Here is a 19816-nt window from a genome sequence, read left to right on the forward strand (position 1 = left end):
TCTTCTGAACAGGCACCTGAGACTATGCAATGTGATAGAATTCAGTCCAGAAGTGAACGGCAAAATTATAGGCGGAAAAATGGTTTGTGTTTTTATTGTGGTGATTCAGCTCATGTTATATCAGCATGCTCTAAACGCACAAAAAGGGTTGATAAATCTTTTGCCATTGATACTCTGCAGTCTAAGTTCATTTTGTCTGTGACTCTGATTTTTTCACTGTCTTCCATTTCCGTCGATGCCTATGTGGATTCAGGCTCTGCCCTGAGTCTTATGGATTGGTCATTTGCTAAACGCTGCGGTTTTAGTCTAGAGCCTCTGGAAGTTCCTATTCCTCTGAAAGGAATTGATTCTACACCATTGGCTATGAATAAACCGCAGTATTGGACACAAGTGACCATGCGCATGACTCCCGTTCATCAGGAGGTGATTCGCTTCCTTGTACTGTATAATTTACATGATGTACTAGTGCTTGGTCTGCCATGGTTACAAACTCATAATCCTGTCCTGGACTGGAAAACAATGTCTGTGTTAAGCTGGGGATGTCAGGGGGTTCATGATGATGCACCTCCGATTTCAATCGCTTCATCTACTCCTTCTGAGATCCCTGCATTTTTGTCTGACTATAGTGATGTTTTTGAGGAGCCTAAGCTCAATTCGCTCCCTCCCCATAGAGAGTGTGACTGTGCTATAGAATTGATTCCTGGCAGTAAGTTCCCTAAGGGTCGTTTATTTAATCTGTCACTGCCAGAGCATACTGCTATGCGGAATTATATTAAGGAGTCCTTGGAAAAGGGACATATTCGTCCATCTTCGTCCCCTCTGGGAGCAGGTTTTTTTTTTGTGGCAAAAAAAGATGGTTCCCTGAGGCCTTGTATAGATTATCGCCTTCTGAATAAGATTACAGTCAAATACCAGTATCCATTGCCATTATTTACTGATTTGTTTGCTCGCATTAAGGGGGCTAGGTGGTTCACTAAAATAGATCTTCGTGGTGCGTATAATCTGGTGCGGATAAAACAGGGTGATGAGTGGAAAACCGCATTTAATACGCCTGAGGGCCATTTTGAGTATTTGGTAATGCCTTTTGGACTCTCCAATGCTCCGTCAGTCTTTCAGTCCTTTATGCACAATATTTTCCGTGAATATCTGGATAAGTTTATGATTGTGTATTTGGATGATATTTTGGTGTTTTCTGATGACTGGGAGTCTCATGTTCTACAGGTCAGGAAGGTGTTTCAGGTTTTGCGGGCCAATTCTCTGTTTGTGAAGGGCTCAAAGTGTCTCTTCGGAGTCCAGAAGATTTATTTTTTGGGGTACATTTTTTCTCCTTCTACTATTGAGATGGATCCCGTTAAGGTTCAGGCTATTTGTGACTGGACACAACCTACATCTGTTAAGAGCCTTCAGAAGTTCTTGGGGTTTGCTAATTTTTATCGTCGGTTCATTGCTAATTTTTCCAGTATTGTTAAACCTTTGACTGATTTGACTAAAAAGGGTGCTGATGTTGCTGATTGGTCTCCTGCGGCCGTGGAGGCTTTTCGGGAACTTAAGCGCCGGTTTTCTTCTGCTCCTGTGTTGTGTCAACCAGATGTTTCACTTCCTTTCCAGGTGGAGGTTGATGCTTCCGAGATTGGAGCGGGGGCGGTTTTGTCACAGAGAAGTTCTAATGGCTCGGTGATGAAGCCATGTGCTTTCTTCTCTAGATAATTCTCGCCCGCCGAGCGCAATTATGATGTGGGTAATCGGGAGCTTTTGGCCATGAAGTGGGCATTTGAGGAGTGGCGTCATTGGCTTGAGGGTGCTAAACATCGCGTGGTGGTCTTGACTGATCACAAGAATCTCATTTACCTTGAGTCTGCCAGGCGTTTGAATCCTAGACAGGCTCGTTGGTCGTTATTTTTTTCTCGTTTCAATTTTGTGGTTTCATACCTGCCAGGTTCAAATAATGTGAAGGCAGATGCTCTTTCCAGGAGTTTTGTGCCTGACTCTCCTGGAGACACTGGGCCTGCTGGTATCCTTAGGGATGGGGTAATATTGTCCGCCGTATCCCCAGACTTGCGACGCGCATTGCAGGAGTTTCAGGTGGATAAAACGGATCGATGTCCACCAGAAAGACTGTTTGTTCCGGATGATTGGACCAGTAGAGTCATCTCCGAGGTCCATTCTTCTGTGTTGGCTGGTCATCCTGGAATATTTGGTACAAGAGACTTGGTGGCCAGGTCTTTTTGGTGGCCTTCCTTGTCTAGGGATGTGCGTACTTTTGTGCAGTCTTGTGAAGTGTGTGCTCGAGCTAAGCCTTGCTGTTCACGGGCTAGTGGGTTGTTGTTATCCTTGCCCATCCCGAAGAGGCCTTGGACGCACATTTCCATGGATTTTATTTCTGATCTCCCGGTTTCACAGAAAATGTCCGTTATCTGGGTTGTGTGTGACCGCTTTTCTAAGATGGTTCATTTGGTGCCCTTGCCTAAGTTGCCCTCCTCCTCTGAGTTGGTTCCTTTGTTTTTTCAGAACGTGGTTCGTTTGCATGGGATTCCGGAGAATATCGTTTCTGACAGGGGATCCCAGTTTGTGTCTAGATTTTGGCGGACGTTTTGTGCCAAGATGGGCATTGATTTGTCTTTCTCGTCTGCATTCCATCCTCAGACGAATGGCCAGACGGAGCGAACTAATCAGACCTTGGAAACTTATTTGAGGTGTTTTGTTTCTGCTGATCAGGATGACTGGGTTGCTTTTTTGCCACTGGCCGAATTTGCTCTTAATAATCGGGCTAGTTCGGCCACGTTGGCCTCTCCTTTTTTTTGTAATTCGGGGTTTCATCCTCGTTTTTCCTCTGGTCAGGTGGAGTCTTCGGATTGTCCTGGAGTGGACGTGGTGGTGGACAGGCTACATCACATTTGGAATCAGGTGGTGGACAATTTGAAGTTATCTCAGGAGAAGACTCAGCAGTTTGCTAATCGCCGTCACCGCGTGGGTCCCCGACTTCTTGTTGGGGACTTGGTGTGGTTGTCTTCTCGTTTTGTCCCTATGAAGGTCTCTTCTCCTAAGTTCAAGCCTCGGTTCATCGGTCCTTATAGGATCTCGGAGATTCTTAACCCTGTATCCTTCCGTTTGGATCTCCCAGCATCGTTCGCTATTCATAATGTGTTCCATCGGTCCTTGTTGCGGAGGTATGAGGTGCCTGTTGTTCCTTCGGTCGAGCCTCCTGCTCCGGTGCTGGTGGAGGGAGAATTGGAGTATGTTGTTGAAAAGATCTTGGATTCTCGTGTTTCCAGACGCAAACTCCAGTATTTGGTTAAGTGGAAGGGTTATGGTCAGGAGGACAATTCCTGGGTGGTCGCCTCCGATGTTCATGCGACTGATTTGGTTCGCGCCTTCCATAGAGCTCACCCTGATCGCCCTGGGGGTTCTCGTGAGGGTTCGGTGACCCCTCCTCAAGGGGGGGGTACTGTTGTGGATTCTGTTTGCGGGCTCCCTCTGGTGGTTACTGCTGGTACTGGGTGACTTTGGTGGGTTGCGGCCTTTGGTTTCCATCTGTCCATCAGAGGCTGGGTGTTTCCTATTTTACCTGGCCTTTCTGTCATTTCCCTTGCCGGCTATCAATGTGTTCAGATGTGCTCTGTTTGGTTCCTGCCTACCTGCTCCCAGATCTTTGAGGATAAGCTAAGTGCTGATTTTCAGTTGTTTGGTTTTTTTGTCCAGCTTGCTTAGAATGTCTCTTTGTTAGCAGCTTGCTCTAGTGGACTGAGGTTCTCCCCATGTGCCATGAGTTGGCACATGGGTTCTTGTAATCTCAGGATGGTTTTTTGATTAGGGTTTTTTGCTGACTGCTCAGTCCCCTTTTGTGTCATTCTGCTTTCTAGTTTTCAGCGGGCCTCTATTTGCTAAAGCTATATACATCATCTCTATGTGTGTGCCTTCCTCTCATTTCACCGTCAATACATGTGGGGGGCAACTATATCTTTGGGGTTAATTCCTCTGGAGGCAAGTGAGGTCTTTGTTTTCTCTGCAGTACTAGTTAGCTCTTAGGCTGGTGCGTGGCGTCTAGAACCAACGTAGGCACGCTCCCTGGCTATCTCTAGTTGCGTTTGTCAGGCGTAGGGCAGCGGTCAGCCCAGGTTCCATCACCCTAGAGCTCGTCCGATATTTATTATCTTTGCTTATCCAGGGCTATCCCTAGCCATTGGGGATTCATGACAAAGAATAGCATTTGCACCAAAAATTTTTCATCTTGGATCCAGTACCAGACGAGGTAGGGTCCGAGCAGAATCCAGACCCTTGTCAACAGACATTAACCACCAAGGGTGGAGGTGATTCTAATGAGACTCAGATAACAGAGGCGCACGAGGACTGTACTGTGGTGTCAGGGCTGGAAGAGAAGGAGAGTGAGTCTCGGGGTAAGGAGTGTGAGAATGGAGAGCATGAAGATGAGGTTGTAGATCCCACTTGGTGTGAACTCAGAGGTACTCAGCTGAGTAGCTCAGCAGATGAGGTGGATGAGGAGAAAAACGAGAAGGTTACGTTGTGGCCTCCCACACAGACACGAAGTGATGTAACGATAACAAACACTGCATTCTCAGCCCCAACTCTGACTGTGGCCAGCACCGGTCTCGAGTGTGCAGTTTGCAGGGGAGGCAAGGGTTGCCTTGCCTGGGCCTTTTTAGAGACCGCGAAGGATGACCCAACACGCATCATCTGTCAAATTCGCAAAAAAGAAATCTCAATAGAGGCAAAAATTGTAATAATTTGACAACTACATGCGTGAACTGGCACATGCGCAATCAACATGCCTTAGTGTTGGAATTTCACTGTGCTAAAATGCAGACTAGTGCTCCTCACCAACCACTGACTATCCCATCATCCCCATCTGCTATTTCTTCCTCCTCCATCACTATGCCAAGATTTCTCACACAGGTCTCTGGCCAACCATAGAAACTCCACTTGTTTACCCCCTACAGTTGGGGTGAGTGAGAGCCCGTCAGCTGTTACAGAAGTGGACATGACTGCTGCTTTTGTGTCACCTAGCACAATACATCTTTGTCAATCCACCATAACATCTCTGCCTGAACCTCACTCACAGTCCAACTGTTTGTCCTGTTTGCTGCACTCCACCCCCTCTCAGCACAGCAGCCAGCCAGCTAAGGGCCCTATCCCGGGGCAATCTCACACACGTGCCTTGCATGGCTCACGTCCTGAACCTGGTGGTAGAGCAATTTCTCCACCACTATCCCAGCCTGGATGCACTGCTGCAGAAAGCACAGTCACTGTGTGCTCATTTCCACCGATCGCACCCAGCAGGCCATCGACTTGCATCGCTACAGTGGTCTTTTAGCCTACCGATTAACCATTTGATTTGTCATGTTCCGACACGGTGTAATTCTACTCTGCACATTTTGCAGCAACAGTGACAGCAACAACGAGCCCTGGTACAATATGTCCTTTTGCATAGCCAACGCAGTGCGGAAGTGATGCAAATCACGCTTGCTTAGTGGCACAGATGAAGGACCTCTGCACCATTCTGCAGTTTTGAAATGGCTGCTAAAATGGTTAGCAATGATGATGCTGTCATCAGCATCACTATTCCAGCTATCTACATGCTGGAGCACACTTTGAATAGTCTGCGTGAGGAGGTGGAGGCAGAGGAGGACGCAAAAGATATATCATACTGTATCTCTAAGTTCCGGACTGTCGATGCACAGGTGGATGACATGGGAGGGTGGCTTACAGCGATCGAGGGGGGCTCATGCTACCAGACAAACTGTTAGTGAAAGTGCAGGAGCCAATGAACAAATGGAGGAGGACGAGGTGATGGACGCGCAACAATCAGGAAATGAAAATGATAATGATCCCCTTTCTGTTGTCCGTGGTTGGCAGGAGGGGGGGGATGAAGTAACTTTTAATATTATCATGCCAACAACGCACACACCATGGACTTGGACGTCAAAAGAAGTGTCCGACGCATGAGCACATTATTGCTGCACTTCTACATGATGCCCGTATTCTTAAGGTTAGAAATAGTGCTGACTACTGGGTTGCCACTCTGTTACATCCACGGTACAAAGGGATGCACGCATGTTTGAGTATAAAAACATGATTGTAGATATTCTTAAAGGGAACCTGTGAGCAGGATTGTGCACAGTGATGTACATACAGTGTCCAGTAGGCACGGTTATCAAACTGGGGACAGTTTGATGGTTACAGCTAATAAGGGAGAATAGTGTGGTGATTACAGTCCAAAAGGGGAACCAGTTTGGTGGTCATAGTTTTTAAGGGAGGCTGGTGTGGAGGCCATTGTTAATAAGGGAAGTCAGTATGGCGGCCATAGTTCATAAGTGTGAAAAGTGTGGTTGTTACAGTTCATAACAGTTAAAGGTGTGGAGGTAATATTTTATAGGAGTTAACAGTGTGGAGGCCATGTAACATAAGCAGGACATTGTTGGAGTCATAGTTTTCACAAGGAGCACATTGAGAGTCCATTATTTATTCAGGGCTACAGCTAAGAGCATATATTTTTATTCAGGTACATTATAATAACACTGTTATTTTTAGTGGCACTATGTAAAGATATGGTGCAGAAGACCAGAGAACAGGAAAGTATACAGAAGCGAGCTGTGGATATGAAAAGTCATCTTGGCATCTGGACCAGATGAGAAAGAAAGGGATAAGAAATACTCCAAACAGAGAAAAGTTAAAAAGTACATGGGTATAAATGTATATTTGTGCTGATGCCTGTGTCGAAAAAGTACTGTGGATTCTGTGGATATGGGCTGCAGTATGATAAAGGCTAGTAACTAGTGTTGAGCGATACCGTCCGATACTTGAAAGTATCGGTATCGGAAAGTATCGGCCGATACCGGCAAAGTATCGGATCCAATCCGATACCGATACCCGATACCAATACAAGTCAATGGGACTCAAGTATCGGACGGTATCCCTGATGGTTCCCAGGGTCTGAAGGAGAGGAAACTCTCCTTCAGGCCCCGGGATCCATATTAATGTGTAAAAGAAAGAATTAAAATAAAAAATATTGCTATACTCACCTCTCCGACGCAGCCTGGACCTCAGCGAGGGAACCGGCAGCGTTGTTTGCTTAAAATTCGCACGTTTACTTCCTTACTTGAAGTCCCGGCTTGTGATTGGTCGCGTGCCGTCCATGTGGCCGCGACGCGACCAATCACAGCAAGCCGTGACGTAATTTTAGGTCCTTCAGGATTTTAAAATTACGTTCTGGCTTGTGATTGGTCGCGTCGCGGTCACATGGGCGACGCGACCAATCACAAGCCGGGACGTCACGGGAGGCAGGACAAGCGCGCATTTTAAAATGCGCGCATGTCCAGCCTCCCGTGACGTCACGGCTTGTGATTGGTCGCGTCGCCCATGTGACCGCGACGCGACCAATCACAAGCCAGAACGTAATTTTAAAATCCTGAAGGACCTAAAATTACGTCACGGCTTGCTGTGATTGGTCGCGTCGCGGCCACATGGGCGGCACGCGACCAATCACAAGCCGGGACTTCAAGTAAGGAAGTAAACGCGCGAATTTTAAGCAAACAACGCTGCCGGTTCCCTCGCTGAGGTCCAGGCTGCGTCGGAGAGGTGAGTATAGCAATATTTTTTATTTTAATTCTCTCTTTTACACATTATTACATTAATGTTGTTTCGATACCGATACCCGATACCACAAAAGTATCGGATCTCGGTATCGGAATTCCGATACCCGCAAGTATCGGCCGATACCCGATACTTGCGGTATCGGAATGCTCAACACTACTAGTAACAACAACTCCCAGTATTTCCTTACGATAATTAAGGGCATAGTTGGAGTTGTAGGTCCATGTGATACATATTGCACATTTTTTTAAAATTCCCATTTCATAAAATTCTTGTCCCCAAGTACAGATTGTTATAAAAACAAACCCTGCTTGTCACACTGTACTTGGGGCCCTCTGGGTCTCCACCAATACTCAAGGTGTCTGGAATTTGCTGTAGTGTTGATGTCAGCGACCTCTAATGGGCTGCCATGCTGATGATGTGATGTTAGCGCTCCAGTCAATTCTAGATATCAAGTGTCAGAAACTTACTAGTTGACCAAGGATCAATAAATATAGTGTGGTTTATTTGTTTTGTTTTTTATATATATATAACAAACCGATATTCTGGACTCACATTTTCTGAAAGGAGATAACACCTTTTAGCTTCAAGATATATTCATGTACTGATTGTGTTACTGGTGCTATATTCATATAGTGATGTTGGTTCTGGTGATGTATTTACATTCTGATGGTGATTTTGGTTTTGTGTTCATGGTTGTTCTGGTAATGGTGGCATCATGAACCAAACATTTTTTTTTTCACTAAATGAAAAATCTATAAAAGTTTGGTTACTGCAATCATATTGAGCAGGGAAATCATGTTAACAGGTCACTTTTTAAACCTTATTTTAGGGGTATACAAAGACTTTTTCTTACATACATACAGTATATCAATGCAATCCACAGGTCACTTTTACCATGCAATGAATACCATGAAACCAAAACTCAAACAGTGACGGAATTCCTTTTATTTATAGCTGGTTTATATTGTACTGCCATTTCAATTGTGCCTCAGGCATTTGAAAAGATAAAATAGGACCTGATTTCTTTACTGCTGATGATTCTAGTGCTATATTTATGTAATTACAGTGATTCCAGTGAAGTACTCATGTACTGATGGGAGATCTGGTGATGTATTTATGCTGTAATTGGTGGGTTTGGTAATGATGCATTCAAAAACCAAACTTTTTTTTCCAAAATATAAAACCTATGAAAGTTTGGTATTTCAGTAATTGCACTGACCATGAGAATCATATCCACGGATCATTTTTACCATACAATGAACAACTTGAAAGCAAAACCCTAAAATTAATAACAGAATGACTTTTATTTTCTGTATGTTTATATTGTGCTGCAGGGAATGTCTATATTTCATTTCTCACCTCATAAAGGTTAGAATTTAGCCTAATGGATAAATCACATTGTTTGTGTTCTACACTTGCTTCTAGCCTTGCCAAAGTAGACTGAATCAATGCTGTCCTCACCAACTCTAGCTATCTCGTTCTCATCCAAACTGTGACCCTAGCTCTACCAAGAATAGCTACTATCATTCCATCCTTCTTAAAGATGACTATAGTTATTTTCCAAACAATTAATTTGGTCTGATTCATTCATTGGTGTCCTTGGATCCTTGAATTTCCATGTAACAGTCTTAATTTGCCTAGGACTCCAATTGAACACTACCTGACCACATCAAAATTTTAGATTGTAATATGTGCGTAATAATGGAAATATCCACAGTACTCTTTAGGAAATATTTTGCCAAATACAGTACATGTGTGTTTAATGTATAAATAATTAAGGAACTTATCTAGATGTGTGGTGAGCACTTTGACCCACCAAGTGCTTTACAGACGTTTATAATGTAGAGCCGTAAAAATAAAAAATCATATTTTTTCACAAAAATGAAATTTTTGCCCCCATTTTTTATTTTCCCAAGAGTAACAGAAGAAACTGGACCTCAAAGGTTGTTGTGCAATTTGTCCTGAGTACGCTGATACCCCATATGTGGGGGTAAACCACTGTTTGGGTGCATGGCAGAGCTTGGAAGGGAAGGAGCGCTATTTGACTTTTCAATGCAAAATTGACTGGAATTGAGATGGGACGCCATGTCGCGTTTGGAAAGCCCATGATGTGCCTAAACATTGAAACCCCCCACAAGTGACACCATTTTGGAAAGAAGACCCCCTAAGGAACTTATCTAGATGTGTTGTGAAAACTTTGAACCTCCAAGTGTTTCACTACAGTTTATAACGCAGAGCCGTGAAAATATAAATTCTTTTTTTTTCCCAAAAAAATATTTTTTAGCCCCCAGTTTTGTATTTTGCCAAGGGTAACAGGAGAAATTGGACCCCAAAAGTTGTTGTCCAATTTGTCCTGAGTATGCTGATTCCCTATATGTGGGGGGAAACCACCGTTTGGGCGCATGGCAGAGCTCGGAAGGGAAGGCGTGCCGTTTGTAATGCAGACTAAGATGGATTGGTGTGCAGGTGTCACGTTGCATTTGCAGAGCCCCTGATGTACCTAAACAGTAGAAACCCCCCAAAAGTGACCCCATATTGGAAACTAGACCCCCCAAGGAACTTATCTAGATGTGTTGTGAGAACTTTGCACCCCCAAGTGTTTTACTACAGTTTATAACGCAGAGCCGTGAAAATAAAAATTCTTTTTTTTCCACAAAAATTATTTTTAAGCCCCCAGTTTTGTATTTTGCCAATGGTAAAAGGAGAAATTGGACCCCAAAAGTTGTTGTCCAATTTGTCCTGAGTACGCTGATACCCCACATATGGGGGAAACCACCGTTTGGGCACATGGCAGAGCTCTGAAGGGAAGGCACGCCATTTGGAATGCAGACTTAGATGGATTGGTCTGCAGGAGTCACGTTGCATTTGCAGAGCCCCTGATGTACCTAAACAGTAGAAACCCCCCACAAGTGACCCCATATTAGATACTAGACCCCCCAAGGAACGTATTTAGATGTGTTGTGAGAACTTTGCACCCCCAAGTGTTTCACTACAGTTTACAGTATAACGCAGAGCCGTGAAAATAAAAATTATTTTTTTTCCACAAAAATTAGTTTTTGCCCCCTGTTTTGTATTTTCCCAATGGTAACAGGAGAAATTGGTCCCCAAAGGTTGTTGTCCAATTTGTCTTCAGTACGCTGATACCCCATATGTGGGGGGGAACCACCGTTTGAGTGCATGGCAGAGCTCGGAAGGGAAGGCGTGCCATTTGGAATGCAGACTTAGATGGATTGGTCTGCAGGCGTCACGTTGCATTTGCAGAGTTCCTGATGTACCTAAACAGTAGAATCCCCCCACAAGTGACCCTATATCAGATACTAGACCCCCCAAGGAACTTTTCTAGGTATGTTGTGAGAATTTTGCACCCCCAAGTGTTTCACTACAGTTTATAACGCAGAGCCGTGAAAATAAAAATTCTTTTTTTTCCACAAAAAATATTTTTTAGCCCCAGTTTTGTATTTTTCCAAGGGTAAAAGGAGAAATTGGACCCCAAAAGTTGTTGTCCAATTTGTCCTGAGTACGCTGATACCCCACATATGGGGGAAACCACCAATTGGGCGCATGGCAGAGCTCAGAAGGGAAGGCACGCCTTTTGGAATGCAGACTTAGATGGATTGGTCTGCAGGCGTCACGTTGCATTTGCAGAGCCCCTGATGTACCTAAACAGTAGAAACCCCCCACAGGTGACCCCATATTGGATACTAGACCCCCCAAGGAACTTATCTAGATGTGTGGTGAGAACTTTGAATGCCCAAGTGCTTCACAGAAGTTTATAATGCAGAGCCCTGACAATAAAAATTCTTTTTCCTCCACAAAAATCAGTTTTTAGCCCCAGTTTTGTATTTTCCCAAGGGTAACAGGAGAAATTGGACCCCAAAAGTTGTTGTCCAATTTGTCCTGAGTACGCTGATTCTCCATATGTTGGGGTAAACCCCTGTTTGGGCGCACGGGAGAGCTCGGAAGGGAAGGAGCACTGTTTTACTTTTTCAATGCAGAATATGCTGGAATTGAGATCAGACACCATGTCGCGTTTGGAGAGCCCCTGCTGCCCCTAAACAGTGGAAACTCCCTAATTCTAACAGAAACCCATCCCAAACACACCCCTAACCCTAATCCCAACCATAACCCTAACCGCACCCCTAACCCTAATCCCAACCGTAAGTGTAATCCAAACCCTAACTTTAGCCCCAACCCTAACCCTAACTTTAGCTCCAACCCTAACTTTAGCCCCAACCCTAACTCCAACCCTAACTTTAGCCCCAACCCTATCCCTAACTTTAGCCCCAACCATAACCCTAACTTTAGCCCCAACCCTAACCCTAACTTTAGCCAAAACCCTAACCCTAATGGGAAAATGGAAATAAATAATTTTTAAAATTTTTTATTCTTTTTCCCTAACTAAGGGGGTGATGAAGGGGGGTTTGATTTACTTTTATAGAGGTTTTTTGGTGGATTTTTATGATTGGCAGCCGTCACACACTAAAAGACGCTTTTATTGCAAAAAATAGTTTTTGCGTCTCCACATTTTGAGAGCTATCATTTTTCCATATTTTGGTTGACAGAGTCATGTGAGGTCTTGTTTTTTGCGGGACGAGTTGTCATTTTTATTGGTACCATTTTCGGGCACATGACATTTTTTGATCGCTTTTTATTCCGATTTTTGTGAGGTAGAATGAACAAAAAACAGCTATTCATGAATTTCTTTTGGCGGGGCGCTTATACCTTTCCACGTTTGGTAAAATTAATAAAGCAGTTTAATTCCTTGGGTCAGTACGATTACAGTGATACCTCATTTATATCAATTTTTAATATTTTGGCGCTTTTATACGATAAAATTTTTTTTATATGTAAAGTAATTATTTTGCATTGCTTTATTCTGAGGACTATAACTTTTTTATTTTTTTATTGATGACACTGTATGGCAGCTCGTTTTTTGTGGGACAAGATGACGTTTTCAGCGGTACCATGGTTATTTATATCCGTCTTTTTGATCGCGTGTTATTCCACTTTTTGTTTGGCGGTATGAGAATAAAGCGTCGTTTTTTTGCCTCTTTTTTTTTTAAAGGTGATCACTGAAGGGGTTAACTAGGTCGGGTCATTACGGACACGACGATACTAAATATGTGTACCTTTATTGTTTTTTTTAATTTAGATAAAGAAATGTATTTATTGAAACAATATTTTCTTTTTCTTTATTTAGGAATTTTTTTTTTGTTGTTTTTTACACATGTAATTTTTTTTTTTAACTTTTTTACTTTGTCCCGGGGGGACATGACTATATAGGTTCAGATGGCTGATCTGACACTTTGCAGTGCACTGTTAGATCAGCGATCACACAGGTACTGAAGGAGGCTTGCAGGCGCTTGGAAGCCACCACCCTGCAGGACCCGGAAGGCCCCCCCACGGCCATTTTGGATCTGGGCCTGCAGGGAGGAGGAGGTAAGAGACCCTGGGAGCAACGCAATGCTTCCCTATACCGCCGAAACACTGCGATCATCTTTGATCGCAGTGTGCCGGGGGTTAATGTGCCAGGAGCTGTCCATGACTGCTCCTGGCACATAGTGCCAGATGTCAGCTGCGATAGTCAGCTGACACCCAGCCCTGATCGGCCGAGCTCCCCTCGTTAGCGCGGCTGATCGGTGATGATGTACTATCCAATGTCAAGAATCCAATGTCAGAAAGGGGTTAAACCAGTCTGGGTCCAGTTTTTTCTTTTTCTGTGCCTGAGGAGCTCTTTTGTCATACAGATATATAGGTTGAATCTTCCAGTTTAGCAATAAATCTCTCGTCTTTTCCATGGATGTGCAGACAAATATGGAATTGTCCTTCAAGACTTTAAATTTCGTGGGGAACCCCCAGGTGCACTTTATCCCTTGTTATCTGAGAGCTGTAGTATATGGCATATATTCCCTCCTCTGAGCTAAAGTACCTGCCGACAAATCAGGGAATACCTTTAGCTGGGCTAAATTATCTGGAAGTTTCAGCCTTTTCCTGAGGCCAGCCATAAGTCTCCTTCACTGTATAGAAATGAATGCGGGCAATAACATTTCTAGGTAAATCTGGGCTGGGGCCTTTTGGTTTTGGAATCCTGTGTATTCTATCCACCATTAAGTCCTTGCTATCCGCAGAAGAGATCACTGTTTTTATAAAGCTCAGCAGGAGACCTGGCAAGTCTCTGTCAGGAGTAGATTCATCAATCCCTCTAATGCAAATATCGTTTTTGGAATGCTCGCCAGGGCCTGGGGGTACTCGGTACCAGGTCCGGTCGACTTAAAGGGGGTTGTCAATGCGGCAGCGACCCCGTCTGTGGCCCTGGGCGCCCATGTTAAAGAGAATGTTCTTAAAGGGGTTTTGAATAAAGTTTGTGTTCGTGATGCCACCTGTGGTATTCGGTCAGTGGGGACCAACGCTGCTTAAAGGAGTCCTCTGGGGTGATGCTATGGCAGCTAAGATGGTATAACCTCCCACGGGTGAAGTTGGGTCCCCAAGGCTCCCGGTGTGTAGCTGGAGATGGTGGGTAGTGTATAAAGAAACTGAGGACATAGGTTTGCAATCTGTTTACCTGGTTTACTGAAGATTTCAGGCAGCCACAGTCCAGGGTCCCGTATTACAGGTACAGGAAGGGTCCAGCCGGCTTGGAAGCGATTTCAGAGTACCCTTTACCAGGTGGAGTTAGAAGCCTTCCTACCAGTGTTGTGGTGTAGTCCCTTGCTGCCTGTGGCTTCTGTCAAGATCCTCACTGTTCTCTCTGTCCTCCATAAAGGTGGGACACTAACCCATATGACAGGTGACTTGAGCCTTTTTACAGGGTCTCTATCATGACCCGGGCTCTATGCGCCACTGTGTCCCCTGGGTATTAGGGTGGACAGGTGACGTGTAGTCCAGCTATCCTGCCGGTTTCTGCTGTGCCTCCTAGAGTCCAACACAACCTCAGTTATCCAGCTACCGGAATCTGCACTCTGCAGGGAGGTAGCTCAATCGCAGCTGTCCTCCCCAGTTGTCACTCTCCTGAGCTTCGCTCTCCTGCACGCTCACTACAATGTGTTCTTCTCTCTGTATTCTCTCTATCCAGGAGCTGCAGCACCCTCTTAGCTGCACGGCCCCTCACACTGCTCTCTGCCTCAGACTGCTCCAGTCTGCTGTCTGGCACACGCGGTCTAACTTTCCCTCCAGACCAAAATATATATATAGGGGAGCCACCCACAAGCTGGATCAGAGCTCCCCCTTCTGGCCTCGAGTGTGAACATGTTGTATGCTTGTGTTTACCTGATGAAAGAGATCTTCCTTCGCTTCAAAGCATGACATCACTCTCCCCGTGAGGAAAGCAATGCCACTGTAACAACCAGGACCCTGGAGTGTCACATTTCTCCTAGACCAGTCCCCAAGGTCCAGGGGAGCTCACTGACCTGCCTCGCACTATCCGGACCGCTGTGTCCTCAGGTCATCAGGTAACTTATTTAGTGCTTCCCAGAGTGATTTTTCACCTTGTTGTGCTGAGTTGAAGCCGATCTCTGCTGGAGCTCCTGCACTAATCAGCCAGTGCCATCTGAAGCTTGGCCAGGCCCCCAAGAGTTTTATAATCTCATTGCTCGTACAATAAAGTATTCACGTCTGTGATGATAATTAAACCTTCTTTCCTCGAGAGAGAGAGAGAGAGAGAGAGAGGCTGCCCCTTTGTCATGATTACAGGTCTAGTTATAAAAAGATAATTATCCATACATATAATTGAACATTGTAATTAGATTGCTCCTAATATTTTATTCCGATCTGATAGCTCAATAATCTGTCTTGGTATGGCAATACACCCATTTCATTTAACGCATTGGTCACCACTGTTCCCACTCTAAGGCTACGGTCACACTATCAGTATTTGGTCAGTATTTCACATCAGTATTTGTTAGTCAAAACCAAGAGTGGGTCAAAAATACAGACTTTGTGACGTGTTTCTATTATAGCTTTTCCCTCTGATTGTTCCACTCCTGATTTTGGCTTTCAAATACTGATGTAAAATACTGACCACATACTGATAGTGTGACCGTAGCCTAATACTGTTGTGTCTTTTTTTTATATACACAGACACCTCAAATTGTACACAGTAATCTAATTGTGTTCTGACTAGAGGCAAAATATCTATGTCTGTTTTGATACATCTCGATTGTATTTGCTTTGGCAGCAACTTTAGTCTGCTGTCCTCCTTTTTTCTTTCAGTGACAGTTTGAACTAATATTTTGCTGTTTAGTACATAATAGAACAATTTGTTTTCTTGGATCAAGTGCAAATACAGGTGCTTCTCACAAAATTAGAATATCATCAAAAAATTAATGTATTTCAGTTCCTCAATACAAAAAGTTGATAATTATGGCTTACAGCCAATGAAAACCCCAAAGTCATTATCAAAGTAAATTAGAATAATTAACAAAAACCATCTGCAAAGGCTTCCTAAGCAGTTATAAAGGTCCCTTAGTTGTTTCAGTATACTCCACAATCATGGATAGCATAGCAAACAAGAAAAAAGGATGATCAACAGGCCAAAAGCTATGTAAAACTGAAAAACTTTATTAGAATTCAATACAAAAGACAGGTAGGACAGTGGATGCACCCACAGTGTATATGTACAATTTAATAGCGTGGGACATGGGGATACTGGCTAGTTAATCAAAATATTATAGTTTGTATTGTATAGATTGCCAGACCATCAATAAATATACAATATAAATATATTACCCCCAAAAGGGTGTATAAAAACCCTTAATCATTGGAGAATCACACAGATACATGATGGACAAAGTTTAGCACATAATAATCAATTGTAGGCGCAGTATAATTAGGACAATGGCATCAGGGAAAGCATTTATAGGCAGTAGAAGAGTCCCAAGTTAGCATACCTATATCAACCATTATAGGTTTTGACTTACATAGTCCATGGGTACGGCAGATGTACAGAAGGATACGGGGAAAGGAAAGTGGACGACGGCCATTTTGCGCGGTGTGCGCTTCAACGGGTCCTAGACCGCTATCAACGCATGCGCAGCCAGAGCTTGAACCATGTCAGTCGGCATCGGCATCAAAGGGAGGCGGAGCTGAGACACAACCATGTGACGCAGCATCATGTATCCCAGGAGATGCCGAAAGCCGACAGACACGGGAGGACTTGGCATGCATGCATACACGGCCGCAGATCGCCACAAACCAAAACCTAATTAAGAAAAGTAATAACTAAGAATAAATTTAGTACATGGAACTACTAGATAACAAGTTGGGTAGCTAATCAATATCAAATCGACAAATCATATAATCAACCAAGTACAATAAATATAAACATTATAGACATTGGTTTACCAACTTTGGGACACATTGTACCAAAGTGTACTGTATATACTCTAAACTGTATTATATGATCACAGCAAAATGATAGAAGAATTGAATAAGCACAAAAGAGTAAAAAGACCGAATAGAACAAAAAAAAAAAAATGAAATGATAAAAAAATAAATAAATGAAAAAATAAAAAATGAAACATAGAAAAAGAAAAATAAGAAGAAATAATAAATAAAAAATAACATAAAATACGAGGACAACAAAAACGCTTTGATATATAGGTCTTGGATGCGGATGGTATGTCTTCATATGGAATAGACTCTGTACATGATGTAGTAGACAATAGCCGGAGACACTGAAATAGAACTAGCAATCCTACATCAAAAGGATAAAATATTAAAATTAGATAATAGAAAATTTAAAAACAAGAGGAAATTGACATAGCACAGATGGAAATACAGACTATGCAGGCATCGAGTATCAAAGAAAGGGAACAAAACTAATTTGCTCGTTTAACCCACTGGGACGTAAAGTATTGAGAGTCCATATCCAGCGAGATTCCAGCTGGGCTAGCCTCTGCGACACCTTTCCCCCACGGATGGTGACATCTAGGGAATCAATGCCCCTTACTCGAAGTAGGGTGGCATCGCAGTAATGGCGTCACCAAAAATGCCTAGGGATGGTTTTGAGGGTGGATGTATCAGTGTGGTCAGCAGCCGCCAAGATACCCAAGACATGTTCCCTGATACGGACTTTAAAAGGACGTGTGGTTAGACCAATATAAATATGCCCACAGGGATATGTGGCAAAATAGATTACATTGCGGGTAGTGCAGGTAATATGCTTCTTAATCTCAAAAATTTTTGATTTATCACCTTCAACTCCCTCCTTAAGTTTTCTATGGGATTAAGGTCTGGAAAGTGGATAGGCCACAACATGACCTTAATGTGATTCTTTTTGAGCCACTTCTTTGTTGCCTTCGCAGTGTAAGCAGGTTGCGGGATGCAGGGACAGACAGGAGGCAGAGCAAGGTTTAACGATATATAACAGTTTAATAAAACAGGGTATTCACTCCTCGCAGGGAGATTAATGGTCAAGGGGGAAATGGTAAGGGAGCAAATGGTTAAACAATAACAGTTAAATGCAAGAACCTATCGTGTCCTGTATGGTCCTCTGTACAGATGATTGAGTAGAGGGTTGTAGAATCGGCAATGAATGGGCGATGTCCTCGGGTAGGGTCCTTTAAGAGATGGCCTGTCTTCTGGCGGCAGCGGTTGGTCTCCGGTACCTTCCACTGAGCCCCAGTCCATAAACACAAGCGGCCAAATTTCTCAAGGCCGCGGCACTCTCCAAGTCAGATGAAGATGGGCAGGAAGCAAATGGCAGGTTAGGCCGCAAAAGTCTGTCTGGTGCTCGACATTCTCTCTCCTGCACGTGCACGGTACTCACAGTCACGGAGCGCACGGCACTTCTGTCTCTCGCAGCTATTAAGCACACAGCTCTCCCGTCTTTGTCAGCGGACTCGCTGGAGGCGGCGGGACCAAAAAACGCATCCCATCACGGCCCTGGTGCTCAGAGGACAGAGCACGGTGCTCACCAGGCTGCGCGTCACTGTGGATTCGCGCCAAACTGCCTGCCGCTGCACACGCTTTTCTTTTTATATCCGCCCTCCTACCTGGGTCAAGAGGTCAGTCCTGCTCCTTATTCTTTCCCCCGGGCAACAGGGGAGGCAGCCTCAACAGCTCTGGATCTGGCTCGGTACAGGTACCCACAGCCCGGTTCTTCTCCTTACACTTCCCTCTCCTTTAGCTCACCATTCCACAGGCAAGAGTTCTTGCAGCAAACGTTGACACTCTACAACCTTTTGAATAATCCGTTGCCAAATAAACTGGTCTTGCTCATAACGGTTGGGAGGTATTCCAGCTGTCGTTTGTTCTGTGCAGCGTAAATCAGGTTGGGTAGTCGAGTCAGGTTGGGCAGTTGAGGACGGGGACACGTCTGGGTTCAGTGGAACAGCCATATCGGGAGCTTCAGGTTCTCGCACTTCCCTTGTGTCAGTAGGCAATGGACTGCCCAGGTCAGCAGGCAAGGCAGGTTCTTCTTCAGCACAATCGAAGGTTACAGGACTGGACACTTTGGGAACACTTGGCGCCCCTCTTTGTCTTTCAGGATCTCGTGACAGGCGCAGATGTAGCATGCTTCGGTGGACTACTCGGGTGGGGACCTCTTCTTCTCCCTCTGGCTGGACTTCATATACGGATCCATCAGTTCCAATTCGGCGCTTCAACCGGTACAGAGTTTGTTCCCATCGATGCTCTAAATTGCCTCGAGGTCGCTTATCTCGGACAAACACTCGGTCCCCAGCCTTGAGAGCTGTCCTTCGCAGAGGGGTTGACTCATGCTGCTCAAGTTCCCGAAACCTGGTCTGTACTAGCCGAAGCAGCGTCTGCAAGCAATGTCGATGTTCACGGACCCAGGTGGACACCCCCATCTATGGGTAGTCCTCCTCTGGGTCCAATTCCAGCTCCGTAATCTCTCATCCTTTTCAGCCGAACAACAGGGTGTATGGTGTGTATCCGGTTGTACTGTGTACACAGTTATTGTACACCCAGACCAACTCAGCTACATATTCCGGCCAACGGACCTTTCTGTCTTCCTCTAAGGTTCTCAACATCTGAATTAACTTCCAGTTGAAACATTCACAGGCTCCATTCCCCTGCGGATGGTAAGGTGTGGTCCTGGACTTTTCAATCCTATACAGGAGGCGAAGCTCCTCCATCACTCGACCTTGAAAGCAGGTGCCTTGATCAGAATGAATTCTTTTTGGGCAACCAAAGACCCGGATGAAATCACAGCAGATGGCCTGCACAGCTGACTCAGCCATCTGAT

Source organism: Ranitomeya variabilis, chromosome 2 (genome assembly GCF_051348905.1).
Source record: "Ranitomeya variabilis isolate aRanVar5 chromosome 2, aRanVar5.hap1, whole genome shotgun sequence".
NCBI classification, from domain to species: Eukaryota; Metazoa; Chordata; class Amphibia; order Anura; family Dendrobatidae; genus Ranitomeya; species Ranitomeya variabilis.